Source organism: Talpa occidentalis, unplaced genomic scaffold, assembly GCF_014898055.3.
Source record: "Talpa occidentalis isolate TD23 unplaced genomic scaffold, MPIMG_talOcc4v2.1 talOcc4.10, whole genome shotgun sequence".
Classification (NCBI taxonomy): domain Eukaryota; kingdom Metazoa; phylum Chordata; class Mammalia; order Eulipotyphla; family Talpidae; genus Talpa; species Talpa occidentalis.
Window position 1 is genome coordinate 105,401,685 of NW_023600993.1, and position 27,688 is coordinate 105,429,372.

The 27,688-nt window shown below is 61.1% G+C and overlaps 1 protein-coding gene across 2 annotated transcripts in view; it reads left to right on the top strand.

Moving 5' to 3' along the window:
* Positions 1-27,688, top strand: part of PHACTR3 (phosphatase and actin regulator 3) — a 100,349-nt gene that overhangs the window by 21,786 nt on the left and 50,875 nt on the right. Inside the window, exon 1 of one of the 2 annotated variants that reach the window (XM_054698534.1) lies at positions 18,843-18,882. The exons of the other annotated variant lie outside the window; for it this stretch is intronic. The gene's annotated coding sequence lies outside the window, so the exon portion shown is untranslated. Of the gene's footprint in view, positions 1-18,842; positions 18,883-27,688 lie in introns of those variants that run through there. 2 annotated transcript variants of the gene reach the window in all.

Below are 27,688 nucleotides of genomic sequence, written 5' to 3' on the forward strand. Positions count from 1 at the left end.
CCTGGGGCCTGCTGGGGGTCGGGGTGTTTGTGGGGGACCTCGCAATGCCATCTTGCTACGCAGAGAGGCCCCGTGTTTCTTGGCCTCTAGCTGTGCTTTGGGCCTGCCGTGGGCAGGGGCAGAGGTGACAGGAGCCAGGCCAGGTGCTGGCCCGCAGGAGGGGTGGCCGGGCCGCCAGAGCGTCTCCGGCCGGGCAGGGTCTCCCTGGCCCTGGCTCACGCCGGCCTCCTGAAAGCCTGAGTGTCCGTGCGGAGGAGGCTGGACTCCTGCTCCGGGAGGGGGACGCTTCGTGACACGTAACCCCTGCTCCATTTCTCCGCCGGAGGGGGGACTTCTGCCTGGGGTCTAATTTTACAGCAGCTTCAACCAAAAAAACTTTCCAGCAAATGCTCAGAAACTTGGTTCGGCGCGAGGTGAAGCCTGCAGAAGCGCTGCCCTCCCCCACCCCCCCAGGAAGGGAGAATAAACGCTTCCCGTAGGAGGGGACCGCGTTCAGCTTAAAAATAAACAGGGCTTTAAAAACTGGGAAAGTCGTGGGAGCACAGGCTGAGATGGGGGCGGGGGGGGGCTCGGGCTGGCCAGCCCGGCCGTGTCTGCCCCGCTGCCCGCCCGCTGCCCGCCCGCTGCCCGCCCGCTGCCCGCCCCGCTGCCCACTTCTCCTCTGTGGCCTCAGCTTCCTCATGTGTCAGGCAGGAGCGGCCACAGTGTCGGCGGTGGACGACCTGGTCAGGGAACGTGGGGCCAGAACACGTGGGGAGCGAATGCCAGGCAGGATCCTCCCAACTGGGGGGCAGGATCCCTCAGACCTCACACCTCTCTTCCCTCCCTGCTCCCCACTCCTGCTTTCTGGGATCTTCTTCCAAATAAATTCAAGGCTCCCAAGTCTACCTCCAGCTCTGCTTTCAGGGGAATCAAACCCAGACCCTGGGAGGGCCAGAGGTGGTGAGCGGCGGCTTCGGTGCTGCCGGGTGTTCCTGGGAGGGAGAGGCCCTGGGGTCACGGAGGGAGCCCGGCTGGGGGCAGCGCGGAGGTGGCCCGAGCCTGGGAGAGGCGCTTGTCCTGGAGGGCGCCTGGGCGGCAGAGGACAGGCTGGCGGCCGGCACATCAACCCTCTTCTCGCGGGGGTTCTGACCCGCGGCCCAGCAGATCCTGAGTGGAAATGGGGCCGGGGTCAGGAGAGCGGATCCGGGCGTGCGGAGGCGGCCGGGGCCCCTTCCTGTTTAGAAGGCACGCGTTCCCGCCCCCTCGCCCCGTCAATCATCTGTCCCATTTATTTATAATCAATCTATCATTTATCATCCGTCTCTGTCTGTCCCTTTCATCAGGTGCTTCTATCTGTGTCTGTGTCTCTGTTAATTTGCCACCTGCGCGTTCCCACCGATGGGCAGTCGCTGTCACCTGCCCCGTCCACGTCCCCGTCGTGTGTCATCGCCCCGCCCCGCTCGCGTCCCTCTGTCCCTTCTCTCGCACCCCTGTCCAGTGGCAGCTGGGCCCTGCTGGCCGCCCCAATGACGGGGAGGCCCCCATCCCACGGCCTCTGCTCAGAAGCTTCCAGCTCACACGACCCCGGGCAGCCTGTCGCCTGGGCACTGCGCATCCGCCCCCACCCGCCCCGTTTACTCACAGGCGCGCTCGCAGGCCAGGCGCTTGGCGCGGGAGCCTGGTCTCCGGCAGGGCCACCCTCCGCGCCTGGGAAGAAAGGCCCCGGCTCAGCTGTGACCTCCCTCCCTTGGCTCCCCGGCAAAGGCGGCTTTGTGCTTTGGGGGGACAAGGCCACCATTGAGGCCGGCCAGGGGACGCTGGGGAAGAGTGGACGATGGCTGGGAACGAAAATGAGGCATTTCACAGAAGCAAGCCCTGCACCCGGCCGGGCAGAGGCGCAGCCGCTGCGGTGAATGGAGCCTGTGTCCCTGGCCCCCGCCGGCCTCCGCCCAGAGAGCTCCCTGCTCCCGCCCAGGCGCGTCACAGAATGAATAACCCACGGGAGAGGCGGGCGGGCAGAGGGGCCCACTCTCTCCTGGCCCCTGGCGGGCCCCCAAACCTGCTGAGGTGGGTGTTCTGGAAGGTTCCCCCCAACTTACATTCAGAAGGGCCCGGTGGCTCCAGGGGAAGACTTAGGTGTCCACGGCAGGGCGGGGGGCCCGGCAGGGAGGAGGTGGCCATGGGGTTTTGCTTAGTAAGACTGTTCTGCCCCTTTTGAACTGTGAATTCTGAAATAATTTGAAATTCCCATGGAAGTTGCGCCCCCCAGCAGTGGCCTGGCCTCTCGCGGACCCCCATAGGCCGGCACTTGTGGTTCCAGAGGGCGGCGGCCCCGCCAGCTTTCGCACACCCGGCGTTGGCGCGTGGCCCGGGACTCGCTGAGACACCTGTTGTGACCACAGTCCTGAGACCTGGCTTTAGGCTCCTGAGGTGCAGCTCGGCCCTCGGCAGCCAGAGGCAGGGCCCACCCGCGTTCCTAGAGCCCCCCGGTGTTCCTAAAGCCCCCCACCCCCAGGCCTGTGCAGCTGCCTCTCCACCCACCCTGGTTCCCACGGGGGCACCCCTGCCCTTCTGTGGTGGGCACCGGCCACCCCAGGGGCTCTTCCTTCCTCTGTCCTCCTCCAGGGGCAGAAGTGGAGCCTCACCCTGGAGGCTCGAGGGCCAAGAGGGCGGGGTACGTGGGCTGGGCTCTTCCCGGCCACGAGGACATGCCCGGCCTCCCCCGCCAGCTGGTGGCCTCAGTTCCCGCTCCGCGCCCAGCCACCAAGGACCTCATTCCTCCTGGCCGCCTCTGGGACTCCTTCCAAATCAGGCCACTCTCTGAGGTCCCAGGGCTTGGGCTTCAATGCCAGCCGTCACCCCAACCATGCTGGGCCCCTCACTGCCACCCCAGGCCCCCTTCCTGGGTGCAGACAAGCTCGGGGAGCCCCCTCCCCCCGGTGGGTGAAACCCTGCCTACCCTGTCACACCCGGCTGCTTCCCAGGGTCTGGTCCCAGCTAGTTTGGCCCCCCAGATCAGCAGAGTGGCTGAGCGCGTCAAGCCCCCCAGCTCACACCGGCTGCCCTGGGAGGGGACTGTAGGGTTCCAGGGGGACTCGAGCCTGGGCACCCGCCCTCTGCCTTCCGTGTGGAGTCCTTCTCTGGCAGCTGTCACCACATGACAGCTCTTGGCACTTCCAGACTCAAAACCAGTCGTAGTATCGCAATTTTTGGAGCAGGGAGGCTCCCCAGTGAGGCTGGTACTGACCCAGCCTGCCCTTGCCATGTGTCCAGCCTGACTAGCCCCCGAGGGGGAGTGAGGACGGAGGACTCTGACTGGCGGGCCGGCTTCCAGGGGGCCCTGGGAGCTAGATCAGCTCCATCCAGCTCCATCCTTCTTGCTCTAGACCCTGGTGGGGTGCCCAGGGAGGGGGGCACTGCGGGAGCAGGGGGCGCATCCCCGGGCCGCACTGAGGGAGTGAGGGGGTGTCGGTGGGCTGTGCTTCCGGAAGGACTTGGAGCACCCTCCTGGCGCCAGGAGTGCAGACGTCGTTTGTGAAAGTGGGGTTTGGCTGGGCCGTGCTCCCGTCGCCTGGATTGGTTGCGCCGTGGCGGCATTTGTGACACCGGTGGGAGACGCGATGACCCCCGGCCGGGCCACGGCTCCACGTCTGCGCCTCCTTTCTCTGGGGACCCCGCTTTCCTCCCACCTCCCGCTGGGCATGTCCCAGTGGCCCCGTCGCAGCGTCCCGTCCAGGGTCGGGCCCCGCCTTGTGCCCTGAGCTGTCACCAGGCGTGGGCCCCCAAGACCCGGACGGAAATAAGCAGGCGTGCCCCCCTTGTGCGGTGGCGTCCGCTGAGGCAGGGCTCGGGCAGGGCCTCAGGCCGCTGCCCGGTGCGGGCCCTCGGGGGCCAGAGGAGTTTCTCCTTTAAGAACAGCAAACAGCCTGTGTCTTGTTGGCCTGGGGGGTCAGCCAGCCCCTTTGAAATCATACCCTGAGCGTGCAAGGGGGGGTGACCCCCAGGGGCTGCCACAGAAAGGGGGTCAAGGCTATGGGCAGGAGAGGAGGGGCCAGCCCAGCGTCTTCAAGATTTCCTGCTGACCCTCCGCCAGCAAGAGCACCCCGCCTGCTGGCTCCAGGCCGGAGGGGGTCGGGGAGAGGTTGGGAAGACCACCTGGATGCCGACCCCTTTGTTTTCCTTCCCGGTCACAGGCTGGGCCTGACCTTGTCCAACGTGGGCCTGTCCTTGCCCCACTCGCCAGCCTGCATCCCTGTCAGGGCCTCTTGGCCGTAGCTGAAAAGGCTGCACCTGGATTAGAAAAATGATGCACTAGGGGTGTGGGCGAGCATGGGGGGTGCTGGCCGGCGCCCCCTCCATTAGACTTGCGGAGTGAGGGGCCGCCACATCCTCTGGAAACACCTGCCGGGGGTGATGAGCCGTGAGGTGGGGGCTTCAGCCTGTTTCCCTTGGCCCTCCCGCTCGGCCCTGCCGACAGGAATATGCCAAAGGACCAGATGGAACCCCCTCCCCGGAGCCCAGGCCGGGTAATTGCTCAGTTTCTGAGGTTCTTTCTGTGACGTGGCCTCACATTTATACAAGAAGACACTCCCAGGAGTGAAACTGTGTGATAAGTATATCGAAAAGCAAATAATCCATCTATGAAAGTGTAAGAAAAATCATGGTAATGGTTAGAGCGACACAAATCCATTTAACACCTGATGGTTCTGGAGCCTCCAGCCAGAACAGAGAAACGTCCTGTCTGAAGAGTCCTCGAAGCCCGCACGTGAATACGGCCTCTGTCACAGGCACGCTCGCCCGGGGCACGCAGGGCTTGGCGGGGACGGTGGGCAGCATGCCACGCTGCAACCTGGGGCTGTGTCCTCCGGGAGGGCGTTTGGGGTTTTATTGAGCTTTTATTTATTTTTATTGGGTTTAAAGAACTTCTCTGTAGCTCAACCTTTAAAAAGCCTCCCCCCGTCAGGTCACACTTAAAAATGGTTATTTCCACAAGGAACTTATCTGAGGTCTTTTTGTCAGCTCAGCGCTTGGCCACCTCCGGCGAGGTCCTTCCCCGAGTCGAGAAGCGTCCTCTGGCCGAGCACCCCGCAGTGCCTGCCCCCAAGACACGCTGCCCCACAGCCCTATCGGCACGTTCCTGCCCGGGTGAGAACAGCCACCCCGGCCTGGTGCGTGGCGTCCCAGCCCCGTCTGCAGTGAGAATTTGTTTTTGCAAATTAGCTGTAATTGTGCACACTTGGGGTAATTTAGCGGCCGCCTCACACTCCCGCTAACCCAGAGGTCTCAGCTCCTTCTGGAAAGGCAAGGAGTGTTTTCGCACAAAGGTCTCTGCCCCCTCCCCCGCCCCTGCCCAGAGGTCAGAGGTAAATTTGGCACCTCTATCACAATGATGGTAGATCAGTCATACGTGTGCACATATTTTATTTTTATGGGAATAAAAATAGACACGAAGGACCTGGGAATGGTTTCCTTTGGCAAATGAACATGAAAAATCAGCCTATAAAGGGTGAAATAGTAGGCGCTGGTCACAGAATAACACTCATAACACGAAATGTGGAGTGTTTTTAAATCATATTTTCTAAGAGAATTCTTCCAAATCTGGCTTTCTGCTGTGGCACACAGAAAAATAGTTGAGCTTCAGCAGAACCAGCGATTCAAGAAACACATAAAGCATCGAGGCCAGAAAGACGCAGTGCTCCCGGGAGGGGCGCTCGGGAGGCCGCTGCTGACGTTGGGTGGTGTTGGCTGTTGCTGGGGAGTAAAAATTCATCTTAAAAAGCCCACTGAAAGTTAACTTTCCCATTAAGAGAACGTTCTCCCATTCGCTACCCATCAGAACCAGATGCTGGTTTCACCCGCTGGCTGGCAAGGGTCAAAACAGACCAGGGCACGTGTGGGCCGAGTTTGGAGACGCAGGGCCCCGTGCAGGCCGGCGGGGGCACGAGCAGGTGCAGCCAGTTCCGAGAGCGACGTGGTGTCTCTCTCGAGCACCGGGGCCGGCAGTGCCCCTCCCAGCTGGTCCTGGAGCCATGCCTGGGCCCCCGGGGCTGTGCAGGATGGGGCGGTGCTGCCTGCAACGGGCAGTCACACAGGAGGGGGACAGCGGGTAAGTGAATTCATCAGGCTCTTTCCGCCGTGGGCCTCTGTGGTCCTCACCTGCGCTCTTGCTGGTGTTCATGCTGAAGGCGCTGGGAGCTGGGCGCGGGGCACGCTGGAGCATGGCGTGGGCGTGCATGAGTGTGCACTCCTGAGCCCAGAGGCTGGGCCACGCGGGTGGGCAGTGTCAGAGAGGGCGGCTGAGGAAGGACGAGGCCATGAGACAAGGCGAGGGAGCCCGAGTGAGCGCCAAGGTCGCTGGGGCTGGGGGCTCAGCTGCTGCCGCCTCCCGGCCTGGTCTCCCTGCCCCTCCGGCCCGGCCCCCCGGATCTAGAGAGATCCTCAGCAGGAAGCTCTGCACCTCCACCTGGGGCTACCTCTGCTGGGGGCAGGGTCAGGGGTGCGCTTGGGCTCCTGGGTGACTGCAGGTGCTTCACTCCATCCGGAAGAGTCTTTCTTCCAATAAAAAGAAAAGCGCCTTTGTGAAGATTCCTACCCCTGCGTGGGGTACCCTGGGTTGTTCCCGTGAACCCCCGTCAGGCTGCACCTCTGCAGTAGCGGGGGCTTTGGATCAGGAATCAGAATACGCGAAGCCACTGATGTGTAGTAAATCGTGAACTATCCCCTCCACGGCCGGTTGTCAAAATGTCCTGCCAGTATGTCTGTAGGGTAAGTGAAAAAGTGTCAGGCTTTTCTGTCCTCCCGCCATTAGGAGTGATGATGGATCCCTGCGGTCCTGAATCACGCCTGGTGGCGGCACCTGGAGTGGGGCGTGGGCTGCGTAAGTGGGTGCACCTGGGCTGAGAGACTGGCCTTATGAGGGCGGCTTCACGGGGACGCCAGCAGAACCACAAGAGCAGAGAAGCAGAGAGAATGAGAGCGAGAGAGGCAGAGATCACCAGAGAACCCCAAGAGACCAGACAGAGTGAAGACTTGCTGGGGGCTGGGAGGCCTGCCAGTCTCCCGGCCCCCCAGCACCCCTGCCTGCCGTGTGCCTGGTAAACTCAAAAACCTGCAAAAGCCACTGAGGGCTCCAGGACTCTCTCCTTTACCCGTCTGCTCAGGTCACAGAGAACCTGCTCCATGTCCTCCTGCCCACTACAGTGTCCTAATTGATGAAAAGCGTGAAAATAGGCATGTAAGAAGCGAAGACACCAAGCTTTGTTGTCTCCACAAGGCGACCATTTAGCCGCGAGCACGGGGACTGGCTGTGTGTCCTAAATTACTGCGCAGCTACCCTCTGGGCCCATAACCTCACTCCTGGGAATTGATCCCAAGGTGTCTTGGCAAACACTGGAGCGCGCATGTCCTGGGCTCTTCCCGTGGCCCTCGCGCGTGATGGTGAGGTCGGGGCGACTGCGCAGTCAGGACGGCGGTGGGCGCGGTGGCCCGGCTCTGCCTGCACAGTCGCTCTAGTGGCATAAAGGGGACGAGGCCCCTCCGGTCCCCAGGACACCCCAAGGCACAGGAGACATGAGACGCAAGCAGATTTCATGGCACACTAGCTTTTGTGCTACTAGGGGAGGAGGCACGTGTGTGCGTGTGTGTGTGTGCGTGTGTGTGTGTGCGTGTGTTTAGCTTGTCCAAAACAAATGTCAGAGGCATGACGGCAAATCTAAATGGCAGCCTGTCGGCGAGGGGCAGGGGGTGGGGCGCAGACACAGCAGCGAATGGAGGAGCCGATTTTGTTACCTATTCTGTTTTGAAACATGTAAATATTTTACCTAATCAATAATTCAATCAAAATGGAAACAGACGTAATCATCAAGTCTAAGTGTACATCAAGTTGGTGGCTTATCCTCAGGGAAAGTAATTCCTTCAAGAGGCTTAAAGACCCGCTTCCTCCCTCCCCTGGGCTCCGGCGGGTGCCCCACGGCCCCACGGGCATGTGTGACTGCAGAGAAGCTGGAACTGGCATTCGCTGGTTTCGTTATCCACAGAAACACGGATGTGGTCACTTTGAAATCTCAGAGGAATATTTTTGGAGAACGCGGTTTAGTAAGAGCGTCGCGTTGCTAGGATAATACTTTTCAAAGTTAGCTAAAATCCTGAGATCACAGAGTTGAATTGAAAATATCAATACAAATTCTTTTTTTTTTTTTTTTTTTTTTTTTGCTTTAAAAATATTTGTGTTCTGTCCACTAAGACCTAGAAGCCAGGCTGGCCCGTGGCTGTGGCCTCCTGCTCCTGCTCGTAGAATTTGCTTCATACATTTCCATCAAAAGGGAGCGGCGTTCCTTGGGGAGAGGCTGATGCGCGGCCGGGGGTGCTTCGCTTGCGGGGGGCTGAGGCGCGCTCTGACATGCGTGAGCGGCATCCTGACCAGAGAATATGGGGATTCCGCGGCTGGTTCGTGCTGGCTAAGGCCAGATACTTGCAAACAGAATTAGGACTCGAATGGATGCGAGCATGTCATTATGAGAGCCTTGTTTTCAGAGTGACGCGGCAGCAGGAGCGGCCGCCCTGCTCTGTTGCTAGGCACCAGCTCATTATCCAGAAAGTTCCTAAATAAGGTGAAAAAGTCAAGCATCTCTGCCTTCCTGTTTAACTTGTATTCAAGGTAATGAAGAACTGATGATGGGAGGCTTCTCTTTATAGAAAAATTCTGATGAGGGAAGAGGGAATTCCAGGATGACTTTCAGGCAACCGAGCGAGGGGGTGATTTTCATCCACCCGTGGGGACGGGGACCTGATGCGTCTCTTGACTTAAACCCGGAATCCACATATCCTGGGACGTTTTCTTGCCTAAAACGTTGCACCAGAGCACGCCAAGCTGCTCGAGTTCTCCGCCGTTTGCGGGCCGGCCGGCCGGCGGCTTCCTAAACCCGGCGAGCGAGGGTCCCGCGGCTCTGGACTCCCGCGTTCTTCCTCCAGGCCACCCCAAGTCACACGCGGGGGCGTCTGCTCCTCGGCCTCGCCCTGGGGGCTCCCACGGGTGGGCCCAGAGGAGGCGTCTCTGCGGCTGCTCCCCAAACACGCCTGAAGTCCCTGCTCTGCGTGTGCGAGTCCACGTATGGTTCGGCGGCTGCTGTTGGTTGGGTGGCGCTCGCCGCCCGCGTGTCCGTCATTTTCCTGAGGCTGGACGTTCGCACTGGTCCCGGCGGGGCCGGTGTGCGTGGCGCTGGCTGGGGCCACCTGTGTCTTTCCACGGGCACGTGTCAGGTAGCTCTTGAGCGAGTCCCGGGAAAGGGGCCAGAGGGAGTCGCGAGCATCCCCGGCGAGTCGCCTCTGTGTGTCCGGGAGGGCCGTGGGGCTCTGGCTCCGGGAAGCGCCTTCCGCTTCGCTCCTATGGCCTTGGTTTTTGAGAATCCTGATGGGCGGGGAGGGACGAGGGGCTGGATGCCGGGTTGCCACTCTCATGCCAGCACTTGCCCTTTCCTGAGGCTGCATTTCAGCATTTCAGCGGGAGTCCTGGCCACTGCTGCCTGTCCTGGGGGGTGGTCTGCTGCAGCTGTGCCCCGGAGCGAGGGGCGAGGGGAGAGTCCCTGTCTTCAGTATTTTTACCCTGAGATGGGGGTCAGAACCCCTTCTCCTGCTACGTTCCCACGGGGCCTAGCTCTGGGCAGCCCCCCCCATCTGGCCACAGCAGTGGCCTGACCCCGTGCATGTCCAAGTTCCCCTTGCCAACGCCAGCGGGCAGCAGGGGCAGGGAGAGGAGGGAGGGCCCGGCAGTCTGGGGGCCGGCAGCGGCGAGGCTGCTGGTGGGTGGCTGCATAGGCATAGGTGCGGGTCTGGATACCTGCCAGGCTCAGCCTGGGCCGTGTCCTGGCTGAGCGGAGAGACAAATGGTGGCACAGAGAAGCCGGCACCTGGCACAGAGCAGAACAGGGCTTGGCAGGGCTTCCATAGGGCGCTCGGCCGCCGAGCTGCTTCCTCGGGCCCTGGGCGGTGCCCCCACCCCTGCCCCCACCCCTGCCCCCACCGCACTCCTGCGACGTCTGTGTTTAAGACTGTGGATAATGACGGGGCTCGGCCCGGCGGCGGCAGACAGGAGCGCGCTGGCAATTGCAGTGCTGCTGGGTCGGTGGAGGCTTCCTCGGGGAGCTAAGCCCATCCCAGGCAGGCTGTGGGGGCTCCTGTAGGGAAGGCAGAGTTTCCTGGGGAGACAGACCGTGATTCTGAGTCATTCTTGGACCCCAAGGTGAGTGAACGCCCCCAGGCTCCTGGGGTGGGGTACTGAGCCCTGGGGTCTCAGGAGCAGGCTGGCCAGGGGGAGGGAGGTGGCGCTTGGCGCTTCCTACAAACCTGAAACAATTGTCCATATTTGGGGTCGGGTGAGGGCTGGGTGCTGCCCCTCTCCCGCGCGAGGGTCCTTTTCCAGCCTGGTAGGGCAGGCCCCAGCTAGCCGGCAGCCTGGCTGCAGCCCAGACTGAGGCCTTCTGTTTCCAGATGGACCTTACTTGGACCTTTTACTTTTGGGCTAAAAATACAAATCCCACCTGGATGCCTCGTCTCCAGCTTGCAAGACAATTTCCAGGAAATGATCGCTGCCATCCATGTGCACGCTGGCGGCCTGGCACCCTATCCGAGAGCCAGCTTTTGTAAAAATTCAAAGGACGGGAAGGTTTCAGACAGTGGAGGTTTAAGCCTTCATTTAGTGTCTGGAATAAATGTGGCTCTCTTGGGAGTCATTACCCCCGAGAACTCTCTCCTGCAGGATCCTGGCCTGCGAGTGGGTGGGGGTAGGGCGGCCTCGGTTTACTTTTATGTGATTTTGTGTTTAGTGTCCTTTGTGGAAGCTTTGGCTCCAGAAAAAGGTTTGCCAGCGTGGGTGGGCTTCTGCGGTGAGTCAGAGGACGATGGGAAACCGATTCCGAGTGCTCATCTGGGTTTTCATCCTGGGACGTCCTTAGACGCCTAATTGGTTCCCCAGTGGGGCCTTAGTGGCCAGCTCGGGGGCCCAGAGGGACGTGGCGAGTCTGGATCCCAGGGAACAGGAGGGGCCGTTGTCCAAGTGCTAAGCCCTCCCCGAAGTGCTCACCTTCTTCCTGGGGGAGGAAACGTGGCACTCAGCAGCCCTTCTGTGGATTTCCTTTTTTTTTATTTAAATATTTTTATTTATTTATGCATACAAGAGCTGGGGTTCGTGCCAGAGGTGCAGGGATTGAGAGGACTCCCCAGAGACAGAGCGGGGAGCAGAACAGGCAGACTGACTGAAATCCACTGCTGAGGGGAGCAGCGGGGAGACAGGAGAGGTCTGCTGCGCCCTGTGGGTGGCTCCCTGCCCGGCCAGGGATAGAACTTGTGCTGCAGAGGCTGAGGATGCTTCACAGTGCTGAGACTTTAACCCCTGCGCCACCAGGCGGGTCCTACAGCTGACTTTTTTCGGTATTTTCTGGGTATTCATGCTTTGATCGCAAGTAGCTGAATCCCTTGTCGAGAGCACCAACCCGCAGCGTGTGACTTACCAGGTTTTGACACACACGTTGTTATGTAATGTGGTAGCTGGGGCTCTGGGGTGGCTGCCGTGACGCGTACACTCGGCGCAGTCTATATTTAAACTATCAAGTGCCATCCTCAGGAGCCACCTGCTGGCTCCCGCCTGCCCTGGAGCCGGCTTTGCACCCATGGAGTCTGTGTGCGGGCGCAAGGCAAGGGCAGAGCTGGCCCTGTCTGGGCTCCCGGGACCGCCCGGGGGCTGCAGGAGGCGGTTGCTCTCTGGCCCCGGAGCCCCTCTGCGCAGCCTCCTGAGCTATTTTTAGGTCCCTTTCTGCCTTGCGTCTTGACATAACTTGACATGTCGCAGCTGAATCCCTCTCCTTGCAGAGGTTACTGTGCTCTGCGATCTGTGTTGTGGGGCAGAAATAGTCCTCGCCTGAGCAGATGGCCTTGGCATTACTCAGGCAGGAAGTTAAGAGAGTCACAAAATTAACTTCAAAAGGCGCGTGCAGAAGCCGTCCCCCCGCTCGCCCCCGCGTCCCCGGCCAGGAGCAGGGCGCAGGCCTCAGGCTGCCGCCCGGCCGCCCGCTGGCTTGCAGGGTCGACGGGCCACCTCGGGGCCCCAGAGGGTTTGTCAGCCAGAAACCGCAGGTCCCACCTGCAGGTCCACTCCGCGGGGCGAGAACTTGGTGCTCCCCGTGCCCGGGCGCCTGCCCCTTCGGAGCTGCAGGTGGAAGCGCAGTGAAGGTTTGGGGGTGGGAGGTGCTCGAGGCAGAGAGCCGGTGCCGGGGATGCTCAGGGAAGAGGCAGGATTTCTGTTGGTGCGGCCCGTGCTCACGGCCAGGGACCCGCTTGGTCTGGAAAGGAGCGAAAGTTGGGCGGCTCTGTAGCAACAGCGCTGGGGGTTAGGTGGGGGAGGCGGGTACTGCTCCCCCGGTGGGTGTGGGCCTGGTGATAATTTCGGGGGATGAGGACTGGGGGCCCAAAGGGGAAGGTGTCTCCCGGTGGGGAGGTGGCTCCTACGTCACAGAGCAGGAAGTGAGGCTCGGGCTTTAGGTAGCTTGCCCCGGACCCTGGCCGGAGCCTGCCTTCACCCCAGCCCCCCAAGTCCTGGCGGGACCCTTCCTGCACTGCCGCCCCCCCCAACCCCCAGCAGCAGGGGGCCCAGGGTTCTGTCCTCAGCCCAGGGCTCCGGTGAGCTCCAACCTCCCCCCTGTGCCATTTGCCTTTCGCCCGGGGGGTGCGCTCCCCCCCCCCCCGCCACCCCGCAGGCCTCCGGCCGGAGTGCAAGCACGGGCCTGAATCCGCCCCAAGAAGGGGCCGTCACGGTGAACCCAGTCCCCCTGGCACTCGCCTGCACCCGGGCCCCCCTCTCAGGACAGCGTCCAGCGGAGCCCCAGTGTCCGCCTGTCGCGGGAAAGCCGCTGACCCCCGACTTCTCCAAGCGGTGGTTTCCAGTTGGAGACGGGACACTCACAGAAGGGGCGCAGCGAGGCGCCTGCAGCCGCGACCCTGGGGCGGGTTGGTCGTGCAGGGCACGTGTGGCAGCGGTGGCCCGGAGGGGTGGCCGTTGCGAGTGGGCTGGGTGGGGGCAGGGGCGCGGGCGGTGGCGGCCGTGTAGCCGCGTCCTGGGGAGACGCCGGCCCGAGGTTAGTGTTGATCAGCCCCAAGTGCCGAGTCCCGCTCCCAGCTCGCAGCCCAGGCCCTGCCAGGCGCCAGGGTGGGAATGAGGTGGGGACAGACGGCCCCGCCCTGGGCCATGGCCAGGGAGGGTGTGGGGGGGCCCTGGCCTTGGGGAGCGCAGGGAGGCAGGTGAGGGGCGCGGCGCGGTGTGGTGGGCGGCAGGCGCGGGACTGAATGGTGTGGTGGGCGGCTGCGAAGGTGACATTTGGGCGAGGACTCGCGGGTGGTGAGCACGGGAACCTGTGGCTGCCGGGGAAGTGCTTCGGGAGGGAGGGGCTGCCCTGCCGAGGCGGGGGTGCCAGCTCCAGGGTCCAAGAGCAGCAAGGGGCCAGGGCAGCGGGAGCCAGCCAGGCAGGCTGGACGGCGGCGCCAGGACGTGGGCTTTGCGCATGTGGGGAGCCGGTCAGTTTTGAAATTCAGAGACTCTGGTTTCCACGTGGGACCCGGGGAAGCCCAGGGCTGTGGGGGTGCAGGCACCCCGGGAAGCGGCAGCCCCAATGAGCGGCCTCTGGCTGGCCATGCTTCTGGGCCCCGTGGACAGCGAGCGCGGGGGGACAGGGGCAGGGGTGGGGGTTCAGTGACTCTCAGGTTTTGTCTGAGAACTGGTGGTCAGGAGCCCCAGGCGGAGCAGGTGGGGGGCAGGGAGAAGTGGGGTTTGGCCACATTGAGTTTGGGGTGTTCATCATGTGTGGGGGAGATTGGCAGCTGCTGGGGGAGCCTGGAGGGAGAGAGGAGGCGGCCAAGGCGGAGCCTGAACTGCTTCTGGGCCCTTGCAGACCAGTTGCTCGTCTGCCACCTTTGCTGCGTTTTGCTGCATGTTTTCTTTTCATCCACGTGTTGTGTTTGTTTTGTTGTTTTGCCGAAACTCATTTTAAAAAGAAATATTTTGTTGTGACTTTGAGTAGAAAACCAGTGCGACTCGCCTTTGAAATCAGGTGGTCATAGAAGGCAAACCATGAGGAGAAAACCTTTCGTTCAGAGGCATCACGGTCTCTCGCCAAGGTCCTGAGCCAGCAGGCCCCTTGTTGAAACACCGAACCCACAGGCGGGGAGGGGGTGACCTCGCCGCCGCGCCAGGCCACGCTGCCCCTCAGTGCTCCCTGGAAGGTCGGGGGGCGGGGCGCCGACCTCCTGTCACTCTGTGCTGGGGCTGACCCACCTGCAGTCACCTGGTCACTCTCTCACCTGTGGGCGCCCTGGGGAGGTGTTGGGCTGAGTGTGCAGAGGAGGGGCCTGGGGTCCAGCCTGGCGCTGGCTGGAAGCCGGGCTCACTTCCCGAGGCGGTGCTTTCTGAAGGACTTCAGCAAACTGGGCTTGGCAAGGACACTGAGGGGGTCTGTGGCTGTTTATCCCAGAACAGACGTGGGGGATGACCTTGGGGAGGAGGGTGGACTTTGTCCCACGAGGTCACTGGGTGCCTGCGGGCACAGCCTTCGGGCCCCCAAGAAGCTCCCTCCTCCCTGAGGCGCCTCCCCGGGCTCTGCGTGCTGAAACTAAATGAGCTGCTTCCTGACGCGCCCTCCTCTAGGTGTTACTGAGGCTGCTCATTGGTTGCGGTTTCTCCGGGGTGTCCCAGGCGTCCCTCAGAGGCGGGGTGAGACGCGGGCGAGCGTTTTGGCTCCCGAGAGAAGCAGCTGGGAGTTGGGTGCCATGCGCTTCCTGCAGACTTTGCTTGGGTGTGCAGGTCCGGGGCCCCGCATGGTGTGCTCCCGTGGAGGGCCTGGGGACAGGCGCGGCGGCCCCGACTCTGTGGGACGGGAGCGCTGCGTGTGCTCTGCTTTTGCTGCGGGCCGACGGCAGGAGCCGGCTACTGGGGGAACTTGCCAGAGGACCAGGCTCCCTTGGTGCAGGAAGGGTGGGGGCTGAGGCCTTCCTGCCACACTCCTGCGCAGCTGCCCCCCCTCCTGCAGCACCCCGACACCCCCTGTGCTTGGCGCCACGAGAGTAGGGCCCCTGTCACTGTGTCGGCCTACAGTCCTTTCGGGCTCTGGGGGACCCTGAACACGGAGAATGAGTGGGTGGGAGGTGGAAGAATCCCCCTGAGGGCAAGCCCCTGCAGTCCAGGCCACGGAGCCGGCGTGGCACCCAGCTCCACCCCTGCCACCCCACCCCGGGCTCTGGACTGTCCCAGCTCCTGCCTCGCTCCCGGTGGCGACAGTGATGGGAAAGGATTTTTAAACTTGGAAGAGGGGAGACTTAGATAAAGACGCTGGGCCAGGGCGAGGACAGCCAGGACAGCGGTGGCGCTGGGGAGAAGGCCAGTCTCGTGCTCGGTATCCGCCGAGAACTTCACTGAAGCTGACATTTCGCAGAGCAGGCGGCGGGTCCCGTTCCCCAGAGCCGGCCCGGCCCGGGTGTCAGGTGCTATCCCAGCGCGTCCCGCTCCGTGGGCTTGGCACCCGCCACGGAGCTGCCAGCCTGGTGCAAACGGACCCCTCCTCTGGCTGCCGAGGAGCCATGTCGCCCGTCACCCTTAAGGTAGGAGTGGGGCGTGACCGGCGCCGGCGACCTGCCCTTCCCGGCCGGCCGGGCCACACCCAGTGCCCGGGCGCCCCTCGCGCACCCCTGTCTCCCCGTCACTCACCAGGGCTTGACTGTCCCCAAGTCCTGGGGCAGCTGACTGCGCTGCCCTGCGCTCTTCCTGTGCGGCTCTCGGGGGCCCGGCTGTGCCGCCCCCGCCCACGGAGGCCTCCTGAGCAGCAGGGAGCCCCGGCAGTCTGCGGGGGGCTGCCGGGTGGACGCACGACGCCTTGTTTCCACTGCGTTTCTTTTGTGGCCACTTAACATTTCTGGAAAGTGATTCCGGTATCTTCCTAGCGCGGAGGTGTAAAGTTTCTTTCATCGATTGATGGATCCCCAAGCGAGCCCGCCGAGAACGGCCGCCGCCCTGCGCTGGTGTGTGTGCGCGTGGAAGAGCCGCGGGCTTCGTGGGAGGCAGAGTCGGGGCGGGGGGAAATGGGAGGGAAATTTGGGGTCACTCAGGCCACCGGCTCCCCCATCCCTGGAGGAACAGCATCCGGGATCTGCTCCTCTTCACCCCAAGCCTTGGATCCCAAGGAGCCCACAGACAAGAGAAGGCCAGGAGACCCCGACAGTGTCCCTTCGGGGTTCTGGGAATGTCAGAAAGTGTCTGTCCTTCCCTGGGGTGCCCCAGCAGCTGGCACCCCATGGCAGTCAGACCCCAGTCTCTGCCCAGCACCCCCGGGGGTTGTGTCTTGTGTATTTAAGCTGCAGACTCCGCATTTCCTCTGCACCACTTGTTTTCTCTCTGGCTTTTGTTTAATTTTGTCTTTTTGGAACCTCCACAGGCCTTTTCCTAAGCCTCTCCCCTCCGTTCGGGAACACGGTGGGGGCGGGGATGAATGAACGCTGAGAGAATAAATAATGATGAAATTCTCTCCTCAAACTGTGAAGTTGGGGGCAGCTCCGTGGTGGAAAGACTGGGAAGTGGGGCGAACTGGGGGGCCGCAGAGCCCGTGGGGCCGAGTCCTGTTCTCGAAGCTCTGCTGGTGACGCCGTGCGTGGTCTGAGCGCTCATTTCTATTATCTGGTGCTCATACCTCAGGCCCCCAAAAGGAGACAACGCAGATCTGCTCAAGGCACATATTTGCATCCTGTGTGGGCTGAGGTGCCTGCTTCATCCTCTCCATATATACCCACCCCACCCGGTGGGTATTTTTAAATGTACGTCTTAAGAGCCAGCTTTTCTGCAGGATGCGAGCTCATGTCAGTGCCAGGAGAAATGCCTTATGGGATTGCAAGGGTGGAGGGCCAGGGCATGGACCATGGGGGGACCCTCCCCTGCAGCCCTTGGCGCCTGAGGGTGGCCCCCCGAGCAGGCTGGAGCTCGGGCCCTGGCAGTGCCTTATGGCTGCCACAGTAGCGGGGCCCAAGGGCCTGCATGGGGTGGGTGGCCAGGGGAGGGGCCGCCTCTGGTGAGGGAAAGGTGGTTTGTCACCCGGCAGACTGGGGCAGAGACAGCAGGGCCCAGGCTCGTTGAGTCCTGTGGTTTCCCCACTTCTCTGAGCAGTTTTAGACTTCTCTGGGGTGCCCCTGTGACCTGCTCAGAATTGGGGGGCACACCTTGCTGTCTGGCTGAGTCCCCCGGCTCTGTGCCCTCTTAGCTGCTGTTTGGATACTAGGAGGCTGTGTGTTGCCTGGACCAGGCTTGGTGGGTAAAATATGTTGAACCCCTCCCTTGACACTAGGGGAAATGGAGGCTCAGAATGGGACCCCAAAGCTGCAGTCCCTCATCCTCTTGTAGAGTTCTCAGTGGGCGACACTGCTTTCTACTTGACTGCTAAGGTCAGAAATCCGGGCGTCAGCCACCCCCCACCGTTCCCGCCCCCTTGAGTCACTGCAGTGCTTGTGTCCTGCATCCCCCAACCCCTGAGCACCCCAACAGCCAGCTGCTTCTCACCCCCTCCCACGCCTCCTCTGGGAGGTTGCAGCCCCAGCCCCCCACGTGCTCCCCTCTGCTGGCCCATGCAGAGTTTCTCCTGGGTAATAGGATTCATCTTTCTAGGCCTCCAGTCTCATTAGGACGGTACCCCAGCCTCCACCCCCACCCAAATTTGCTTAATAATCCCCTGCTGGTCCCTGGGGAGGGGTGGGGGTCACTCTGCTTGTTTTGCGCTGGCTTTTCTGTCCTGCTTCTGCAGCCCACACATGCGCTGCCCTGGGGCCCGGCCTGCTCCTCCGGCGCGAAGCCCGTCTTTCCACTTTTTGTCACACAGAAAATCACTTCTACGCAGGTGACTATCAAGATCGTCTTCCTCTTATGGCTTCTGGATCCCACGGCTTGGTCAGAAAGGCCAGGGCCACTTTCACTCTTTTTATGCTTTCACTTTTTATATTCAAAGCTTTGATGAACCTGGACGTAGGCTCACGGGAAACGGGAGGGAGGCTCCTCCTGGCCACGGCCCCTGCGGCTGTGCCTGCAAGTTCCCCTGGCTGCCGCCGCCTTCTTCATGGATGCACCAGATGCCCAGGGCCTGGGCTTGGCCTTTTCATTTTGTCCCACTGAAATCTTTCTATTTTTGCAAGAAAACCACATTGTTCTCATTATTATAACTATGCTCAGTGTTTCAATAACAGCAACTGTTCTCCTCATCCCGATCCTGTTTAGTCTTTTCCTGGTTCTTCTTGTGTATCGCTTACCGTCAGCTGATCCGCCGTGTCTGGTAAATCTCCCGTAACCCGAGTAGGATGGAGGCCACACGGGGCTCGTGGGGTTAAACCTGGACGGGTGCTTGGAGAGTGTCCCTTCGGGAGCCGGCAGCGCCTTGATCAAAGTGCTCCCCTCAGTCTGGGGGGGTGAAAAACCCACATTCCTGCCTCTCACCCCGAGCTAGAGCCTCCAGCTCTCACCCCCTCCTTCCCTCGGAGGGACCCCACTCCAACCCGTTGCCTGGCGCCCCCCGGGACCTGCATTGGGTCCTGCGAGGCGAAGGGCTCCTTCTGGAGTGAGGGTTTAGAGGACGGGCCGCAGCGAGCGCTGACCTCCATGTGAGCTTTGCGCTCTTGTCCTGCGCGACATGCCATGTAGCCAACACCACTTCTTTGTTCAGCAGGAAGGACTTTCTTTTACAGAGGCGGCTCCTTTGAACTTGTGGGCAGGACCCCCCAAGTGCCCAGGCCCGGCCAGCGAGGCAGCGTGGTGTGAAGTCCGGTCTGAGGAACAAAGGCCAGCGAACGTTTCCCCACAGAGCCGCTGACCGGAATCCCAATCCTCAGAGCTGGGTGAGAGCCCGGGGGTCACGCGCGGCTCCGCTCCAGAGGTGCCCTTGTGCGCCGGCTCTGGGTTCGCATCAACTTATAAATAGCGTCTGGGCAGTTGCCCAGGGTCACGGTGGACTGTCCCCTGCCAGAGGCTGAAGGCCGGGCGGCGAGTGTGGTCCTGTGACCCCCAGACAGTGGTGGATGCTGCTGGCGAAGCAGCCAGTGGGTTTGGGCCGCGCCCTCGCTGTCCCCACGAGTGACCCTGTCGTCTCCAACCCGCTGTCTGGAGGTGCTACTGTTTCCCCGCATTATAGGGGAGGAAGGTGCCCCTTTGTGGGGCGGCAGAGCCAGCACGAGGGCCATCCCCCGACCTCCTCCGCTTTACGGGAATCTTAAAAATCACTTGTTCGGCTTGGAGGGGATCTGAGCCAACGTGATCTCCTTCGAGGGCTGCTGCTTCATTTCGGGCAAACGCTTGGGTTCCTGAGGCCCCGGGACGGCCTGTTTGATTTGCTCGTGATCGGCGTGAGCCGGGATTCCGAGGTCCTCGTGCCTCTCCCGTCAGGGTGGCAAACAGCACTGGCGTCGATGCTCAGGGGACGTGCCAGCTCCCACCGGTGACCTCAGCACTCCTGAGATTCAGGTGGCGCCTGTCACCCGTTAGCTGTCACCCATTAGCTGTCACCCGTTAGCTGTCACCCTGTCAACCCAGCACGGGGCCTGCACCCGGCCGTGCGTCCAGCTGTGTTGGCAGCTTGGGCGGGCTCAGCCTGCGGCTCTTCTGACCTAGCTTGGGCTTGTTCCTGCGTCCAGTCGAGTGTGGAGTTGGCTGCCCGGGCGTCTTTCTCGCTGCCCGGGGTCTCGGCCAGGGTCACTGCGCGGCCGTGGGCTCCTCGTGCCAAGCGTGCCGCCCACGGAGGCAGCGGCGACGGTGTGCACACAGCCTCGTAGGCCCTGGGCTCCAAATGGCTCTCCGAGGACGACGAGCTGGAGTCGGGGCCAGCGTGGACTTGGGGCGGAGCAGAATGGGGCGGAGAGGCCTGGCTGGCAGAGGTGGAGAAACACGCCCCTTTCTGCCCCGCCAACCAGCCGCACGGGGCTGGCTGCGGTGGTTTATCCTGATGGCGCTGTCACTTCTGGGGGCGGTATCTTGTCTCTAGGGGTGCAGAGACACAGACCCGTGGGCCTCTGTGCTCGGGTGACCTCTGCCCTGCCGTGAGGAGGCAGGCAGCGCCGGGGACCAGCGGCCCCTCCGGCCCACAGCCACGGGGGTGCTCGCTCTGCTCCCCTCTGCCTTGTCTCAGCCCCGCGGCACGTGGCACGCCCCTCCTGGACCGAGGGGGCCGCGAAACAGGAGCCTCGCCCACCCGCTTGGGGTGCTCAGCACCAGCAGGCACTGCAGACACGGCGGGAGAAGGAGGGAGAAGGTGCTAGAGGCCCCGGGTGTGAAGAAGCGAGGGGCAGGGAAGAGAGGCTGAGGGCAACGTTAGCAGGAAGGGAGGGCGAGAGAGGGAATTGGAGTTCTCCTTCCACAGTCAAGTGGTTTGACTTGGGGGTGAGGCCTTTGGCCTTCCCGAGCCTCTGTCTTGCCTGACGTGCGCCGCAGCAGAGCCTGCTGGGAAATAGCACGGCCAGGGGTAGAACAGGGCTCGCGCGGAGGTTGGCGCTCGCTGCTCATGAAGGAGACACTGGCTCCTCCTTGGAAGCCAGAACAGCCTGAGGGGAGAAGAGGCCACTGACCGGGACGTGGGGCGGGGCTCAGGGCACCCTCAAAGGGACGGGGCTGGATGCTGCCTCCAGGGGGCTCTGCAGAGTCCTTACCAGCGGGGTCCAGGCAGCACAGGCACAGTCCCCCGCCAGCCAGAACCCCCTGCACCCGCTCACCTATTGCCCACAGCTCCTCGGACGGTGGAGACACGTGCCAGTAAAACAGCATCACCCATAACCCACGCCCAGAGGTGAGCACAGTCGCCATCTGGCTGAAGCCCTCGCTGTCCTGTCCCTGTTCAGACATTTGTAAACTCAGCATCTGGAACGAGGCTGGAGCGCACTGTTCGCGCCCATCCTGCACGTGCCCACGCGGACCCCTCGCCCCCGGGGCGTGCCCATACGGACCCCTCGCCCCCGGGCCTGCCCACACGGACCCCTCGCCCCCGGCACTTTGGGGTCAGGCATTTTTCATGTTGCCTCTTGAGCTCAATTTCTCTCTGGAAAAGGGCATGGTCCTAGTTTCCGCCTCTCGGAGGTGCTCGTTTTGCTTTGATGGGGGGTGTACGAGCCCTTTCTGTAACCATCGACGGTTCTCTGTTTATGGGGCGAGAGGAAGCAGAGTGCCGCCGTCTGCCAGGTCCCGTGTGGAAAGCTCATGCTTTGGTCCAGCACTGAGTAGGCTGCGCGGGCCAGGCGGAGCGCACTTCAGTCTCCACAGCGCTGGGGAGCAGAGTGGCTGACGAGAGATGCCACAAATGGCCAGCAACGCTGCCTCAAAGATTCAAACTCTGCCCAACTGGCACCAAACAGTAGGCTGCTGGTCTCTTTCACGGCTTTGCTGGAGTCTCTGAAGAGCAGCAACGACGGGCAGAGGCGGGCGTGGGGTCCTGGCACTCTTTCACACGGCTGACCCATCCAGGGGCTGGGGCCTGTGGATCCCTCCTGAGCGGGCGAGTGTGGGTGGGCTGGGGGTCCTTCTTGGGAAGCTTATTTCTTGCCGCCTCTCCTCATTGGGAGTCTCTGCAGACCTCAGCGGAGTTTGGCCTTCAGAGCTGGGGCCTTGCCGAGATGGCCCAGGACCGCGGTGAACACCAAGGGGTGGCCCCTGCCCCGTCCCCATGGCCGGCTCGCTCTGCTGGTGTCCTGGGCGGCTGCCATGGGGGATGCCCACAGGGCCCGCGGAAGGGGGGCCTGGCCAACCTTTGGCCACTTGGGGTTGATGGGCCTCAGAACAGCCCCTCGGGACACCGTGTCTACCTCTGGGGCACCTCAAAGGGCAATCATCGACTTCTTCCCGTTGCCTCCTTCTTACTTTCCTGGTTCCGTTCTGGGACACTGACCGTGTTACGCTCCTGCGCAGGGCTCCGGCTGACAGCCCCCCGCAGTAATCCAGAAGGGAGTCCCAGGGTGGAGCAGAGGTGCCATTTGCAAGGAGGCTGGCGCTGAGGTCATGCCACTGTGATGCTAATCCGTCCCCGTTTGTCCCACCCGGGCCTCGTGAGGCTCATCGGGAGGTGGCGTCTATCACCCCAGGTGCACACGAGAGGCCAGTACCCCTTCCTGGAGTCTGTGAAGAATGTCGGCACAGGCGTGCCTGGTGGGCAGCCTCCATGCCCCCCGTGCCGCTGGCTGCTCCTGGAAGGCTGGACCCGCGGGCTGCAGTGGCAGGACCCCCAGCCTCCCCCGGCCTCGCGTAGAGGCTATTGCTGGTGGTGACCCATGAGCCTCACGCCTGGTGCCCCAGGAGGTCACAGGCTAAGAAGGAGGGGGGAGGTTAGAAGGAATACAGGAAGAAAAAGAAAAGGCTTTTGTGTCCAGGAGCCAGACAAAAATGTTTTAAAGGGCAGCAACACCAAGAGCTGGCGAAGGTGTGGAAACAGCTCGCATCCATTTCAGCCATGGACGCGTGCAGGCGTCTTGGAGAGCCGGTGTGGCAGCATCAAGTAAGCTGGCGATGTGCGAACACCCTGTGCCTATTTCCAGGCAAGTAGAAGCGGACCAGGAGGCACGTGCAGGGGGTGGGGTTTGTGTGTGATAAAGGACAACTGGAAGTGACCGGCTTGGCCATCGGCGAGGGGCCACGCAGATCAGAGGGGCCTGACTTACTGTGGGACGCCCAGGCCCCGGCCTGCACTTCCATGACACAGCGAGTCACAAGACACAGAGCGCAGGTTGGTCCCTCGGCTCCAGCTGGGCAGCGTGGCACATCCCTGTGAGCGTGAGAGGGGTGGCGGGTGGGCCAAGGTCAAAGGGGAGAGGGTGTGGGCAAGCATGCGTGCAAGTGAGTGTGTGCTCACACTCCAAGGACTGGACTGGAGAGACAGGCCCAGCCCCGGTGTGCGTGTGGTTGATAGTCCTGCTGTGATGTCAAGCGTGTGTATTGTTCAGAGAAATAAGAGGAAAAAAAATTTAATTAGGTGTTTGCTTGGGGTGGAGCTTAGAGGGGCAGGGAAAGCCTGGACGGCTGGAGGCTCGAGTTCGAGGTCGGGTTTGACTTTTTCTTTTCTCCTGGAGAAAGTGTCAATGAGCCCCGGAGCCCGCGAGGCCGGTCCTTGGAGCTGTCCGTGGTGCTGGCTCCTCCTGTCACGTCCTCTCTGCCCAGAAGTCACCCCGCCCGCCCCGGCTCATCTGAGCCCCCAGATGTAGCAACTGGTTCAGAAACATGGTTTTGCCCACGTGGTCTTCCTCATCCCCCAACTCCCAACGCCAAATTAAGCCCAAAGGTCATTTCTGAGCTGTACAAACATCAGCCAATTGCTGGAGTATTAAATGGAAAGGGATGTCACTGAGTTGTTACTGACCAAGACCACCCGAGGGACAGGGGGCCGCCTCAGCCAGGCCAGGGGAGGCCGGAGCATGGAGCACATTGGCGGTGACTCTGTCTGTTTCCAGGCCACGGGGCTGGGCGAGGGGGGGTGCCAGGAGACCTCAACGCTTCTGTGTGTTGTTTTTTCCTTAATCTTGGGCTGGGATCCCAATGGAACTCCCCAGATTCAGGGCCAAGAGCTTCAGGAAAGGTGGTTCAAAGCGCCCATCCCTGCTCCCAGGCGTTGCTCTTCATGCCACACAAAGAAGGCTGCTGGTTTCGTTGAGTCCCGTCTCCTCTCTGTTATGATTCATTTCAAATCTCCTTAGGGGCTGGATATTGCGTCTGGGCTGGCAAATGTTTTTCTTTTTCCCTCCTTCCTTCTTACATTTATTTAAAAAATATTTGAACAGATGATACATCCATAGGGTAAAACAGTTCAGCCCCATGAAAAGGGACGCCATCGATGCTGTTATCATCACCATCACTTTCATTGGACATTGAAGAGTCTCCCTCCTACTCCTGTCTTCTGCTGGTCCAGTCCTCCTCCCGAGGCCGCCTCTGTTATGAGTTTCTCTGTGGCTCCCGGCTGCAAGAGGTCAGGCCGTGCCTGCGTGTCTTCACACTGACTGGCTGTCTGTGCACGCTGCTGGTGCCTCTGCTTTGCACTGTTTCATGCAGATCATTTCATATCAGAATATCAGGCGTGCTCCGTGGTTCCAGGGCTTCCTTCTGGTCTGAGGAGCACATGTAACATAACACGGCCCTTCCTGGTGCCTTGTTGGGGGATCCATTTGTCGATAAAATCAGCTCCACTGTGAACCTGCGCGTCCACTTCCGGTGCCTGTGTAACCTCTTTTCTGATGATTGCAGTTGCTGCACCAAATGCTATGTGTGTTTTAAGTCTGGTCTGCAAAGATCCTGCCAGTTTATAGTCACGCAGAGAGTAGTAGGGAAGCTGTGACCAAGCCAGGTTATTGAAAATTCTGAAAGATGTGTCAACGCGACGAGTACTGGAATACAAGTCATCTTGACTGAAATTCAAGTCATATTTATAGCTGAGATGCTATCATGTCTCCGTTTGCTGCAAACTAAAGCCCTGGCATCCCGGAGGGAGATGGTGGGGGATGCATGTGAGGAGATGGGGGGGTCCAGGTGCTGGGTGCAGGGCCGCCCTTCCCCAGGCTTGGGTGCACCCGACACGCGTATTTCTGTGCATCTGTAACACACGTTTCCAAGTCTGATGGGAAACAGTGTCACCCTCTAACCCCGTGATCACATTTGGGACGGTACATGGTTGTGAACGTTTGTCTTCCTGCCGGAGTTGAGTCAGAGCCCTTGGGTGCCGAGCAGCAGGCCGGGAGCCTCGTGCCCTCCTCTGGTCCACTTGATTTTGTTCTACAGAGAAACATAAAACAGGGCTCTGAGACCTAAGAGGCGGCAGAACCGGGCGCTCAGACATCCAGCCGGCGGCACCGGGCCCGCGCGGAAACGTCTGGTACCTGCCGTGTGTGTCCCTGCACCCCCGTCTGCTTCTCCACGACAGGGCCCCCCGGCGGCGGGCAGGCCGCAGCAGGCTGGGAATGACCAGAGGGCAACAGGACCGCAGGACCCTGGCAGCAGCAACTCTTACTGTCAAATAGACTGTGTGTTTTCAGAGCAGTTTTAGGGTGACAGAAAACTGTTGGGGCAGCCGAGTCCCCGAGCAGCTCCCCCCAGGCTCTGCTCTCTCTGGCGGTGCGCGAGCCCGTGCTCTGTCACAGCGCGCGCCTCGGTGCGGGGGTCCTCGCTGAGGGCGGGCCCCAGCGCACACGCGGCGTGTCCACGCTGTGGGTTTGGACGAGTGCCTGGTGTCACGTGTCCTCCGTTCCAGGGGTTCTCGGGCTCCCCTCATCTTGCCCTCCCCCTGCAGCCCTCTCTCTGGCCCCCAGCAACCTCTTACCCTCTCGCCGTCGCTGAAGTTTGTCTTTCCCGGGACGTCAGAGCTGGGATCCGAGGAGGCAGCTTGGCTGAGCGGAGTCCAGCCACAGGCCGCGCCGGCCCCCGCGTGTGCCGCATCTCGGCAGCGCCTTTCACGCGCTCGGATGTGGCTCCCTGTCATCCCAGGTGATCTCCCCTGGAGGGACGCAGCGGTTTCCACGTACCTGTCAGTGGGCGTCTTGGCTGCTTCCAGCCTCTGCTACGCAGACTCTTTTTGGAATGTGTTTTCAACATGGTTAGATTTTACACGGCGCCTCCTTGCTCTGGACATCGCCAGAGGACCCCATGGCCCGAGACCCAGACGCCTGGACTCCAGCCGGCCCGCAGCCCGCCGGCCTCATCTCCTCCCTCGCCCCCCCTCCCCCGCCCCTGCATCCGCTCTGCCTCCCCCTCGGCCTCCCGAGAGGCCCCTCGCGGAAAGGAGTCTGCACAACTCAAAACCGTCCTTGTCCTTCTCAAGCTCCGGTCTTGCTCCCCGGACTGAGTTTGCTCCCCCTGCAGAGCGAGGGGCACCTGCTCAGCCAGGACGGCGCTGCCCGCAGGCGGGCAGGGGACGCGCTGGGCAATCTGGGCATCTGCGCCGGCATCTCGTAGTCCCGCCGGGAAGGTCCGACCTCAGCGTGGTGTGTGGTCTTGGGCAGCTGGGGGTGGGGCTGGTGTTTTCCTGCATCTTCACTGGACACCAGTCCAGATCCCCCCAACCCCCGAGGCCCGTCGGTCATTCTAGACACACATATCAATAGAACCCACGTCCCAGAGCTCTCTCGTGCCGCCCCTCGGCCCTCTCCCGCCTGCGCAGCTCCGGAGGCACCTGTGGGCTCCACCGCCCTGTCCCCTCCGGACAGACCCCGCCAGCACCGCAGCCGTCAGCAGCCCCGCAGGTCACCACAGTCACCTCCACTTCTGGGCAGGACGTGTGTGCACAAGCGGCCTCTTTGTGCGGTGAATTATCTACCACTGGGGACGGTGCGGAGGTATTTTTGTGGCGACAGTTACTCACCGGGGATCACTTGTTCCTGAGTCATGCATTTATTTTAAGTCTAAGGCTTTTGAAAGGTCATTTCGATTTTTCAAATGTAGTGGGCGGATCATTGTCTCATCTTTCTCCTCACCCGCTCTGGCTTTCAGCAGGGGGGCTCTGCGGGGGCAGGGGAGGGAGTGGCGCGCGGTGAATCCGGGGGAACATGGCTTGGCTCACGCGCGGGCGGGGCCCTGGGCGCGGGGTGGGAGAAGGGCTGTGTCCCAGGCAGGGGGGCTGAGGTTCTTACCCCGTCTCCTTCCCAATATTGAAAATAAGACGTAGGTCGGGTGGAAACATTTTCTTAGTGTAAGAAAGAAAATGATTATTACCCAAGTTCCTCTGGATATCATTCCATGTTGATCCATTTTGGCCATGCGTGCATGTGTGGGGTGTGTGTGTGTGTGTGTGTGAGAGAGAGAGAGAGAGAGAGAGAGAGGGAGGAGCGATCTCGTTAGGCAGTAAACTCCACCCAGGGACCCCCCTTTTATGCCTTGTTCATTCTCTCCAGTGTCTGCCCCGGAGAAGATGCCCAACTGGCTGAACGAGAGCGAGTTGATTACATGTGTCTGCGCATATAGACACAGGATTAACATTCATAGGCCGCCTATTTTAAAGCAAACTTTATATTTAGCTTTGGAACCTAATTTTTCCATTTCACACCCACACCAGCAATTTCTCATTTTTAAAAGATTTCTTTGAAAACCCGATATTTAATAGCAGGAGTTATTCCATTGTCTGAACAGTTAAGTTAGACCCCTTCAGGCTCGCTCCTCTTCACTCCTTTCCCGAGGCTCCCTCTTTAGAAGTAAGATTTGTCAGTTTAAAAGGCCTGAACACTTTCAAGGCTTTCGCGCGTCTGGGCGCCGGAGCTGGCGCGGCGCTGAGCAAAGCAAGACAAAGATGGACAGCAAAGCACCACGCGGCTCCTCTTTCCATGCCCCCGTGGACGTGGCTGTGGGGTCTCAGCTGTACTCTTGTCTCCTTGCCGGTGGAGGTCTCCTGTCCAGTGGTTTGGGGACATTTGCGGTGGCTGTTGTCTTTTTAATGGTGTGTGTTGTGTTTCTTCGACATTATTTTACAAATCCTTAGATCAAGTGCACTAGTACTGTTGACCTAAAGGCTTTGTTAGCCGCTTTTATAGGTACAGTCTCTCCATCTCAGATAAATAGCTACTCGTTATTTTCTTCTAGTTCTTTTCTAGGTTTCTTTTCTTTCTTTATTTTTTAAAGATTTATATATCCATGCATACAAGAGCTGGGGTACAGGCCAGAGGTGCAGGGGGTGAGAGGATTCACCAGAGACAGAGTGGG